Below are 1,223 nucleotides of genomic sequence, written 5' to 3'. Positions count from 1 at the left end.
GAGACGGGGTCTCGCTCTTGCTCAGGCTGGTTTCGAACTCCTGAGCTCAAACAATCTGCCCGCCTCGGCCTCCCAGAGTGCTAGGATTGCAAGCGTGAGCCACCGCGCCCGGCCTGCCATATACTTTTTACTTTCAGTTCTGACCCTCAAATTCTTCCATGAGTTATTCCCCAAGGAAAATATATATAACCGTAATTAAAAGAGACATGTACTTAAGGCATTTCATGTAATTTATTTTCCCTTGCTTTTTACTTTTATGGAGGCTTCGTCTGTAGATTTGAGTTGGTACAGCAGTCTTTGTCCAATGCATTTAGAATGCTGTCGATGGAGCATTTGAGAAATCTGTGCAGACAATTCACCACATAGGTAAATGGCTGTGGAGAACTAAAGCAATTTCCATTGAGTATTTAGTTGATTCACTTGAGTAGATAAAGACTTTATGAAGATTATTAAATTGTTGTATTGAATTTTTAAAGCAAACACAGCTGTGTTCTACTGTTACATAATTTACTTCTTATTAAGGAAGTACTTTAAAAATATGATTGAGTCCTTTAAAACTGCACAATGCATTGCATATTCGTATTGCAAAGTATTAAGATATGAATACAACATTCATTGCCATCAGAACAAGTAGTTTTTCACTCTATGTTTAAAGAGTTGATTTAATGAGACTGGTTTCCTTTATTATGTCATCCTTTTAACAATTTTTATGTATGTTATTCCTTCATCTAAGTAAGTAATTCAATGCATTCTTTTCTGTGCTCTTCTCATTTGCCAATTAATTATTTAAACACAAGTAATGTATTAGAACTTTGTGCTTGAAGTTTTGAATTTCATGTTAATCTCTTAGACATGTGAGAGTACTAGCATGTGCAGGCAAGTTGATTTAGACTGATTGCAGAAGATTTGGAAGCAAAGTGTCACTAGAAAAATTATTTAGAACTTTCTTTTTAAGTGCATGTATTTATATTTGGTTACAAAAGTTCATCCGCATTATAAACATTTTGGTAAAAGAGTACAAGATGAAAAAATAAAACCCTAGTTCCAACATACTTAAACATGAAGGGTTTTGTCCTTTTAGCATGGCTTTCTATTTTCCTGTTAGTCCATACATAATTGGAGATGCTTTGCATGTGTATTATTTTTTACATTCATATATCCTGCTTTATGTTTCTTCATTTATAATACTATACAATTTTATTTCACCAGACATAAAGTCATTT

Source organism: Propithecus coquereli, unplaced genomic scaffold (assembly GCF_000956105.1).
Source record: "Propithecus coquereli isolate 6110/MARCELLA unplaced genomic scaffold, Pcoq_1.0 Scaffold25, whole genome shotgun sequence".
In the NCBI taxonomy this organism is placed as follows: domain Eukaryota; kingdom Metazoa; phylum Chordata; class Mammalia; order Primates; family Indriidae; genus Propithecus; species Propithecus coquereli.
Note: the sequence above shows the minus strand (reverse complement) of the source record.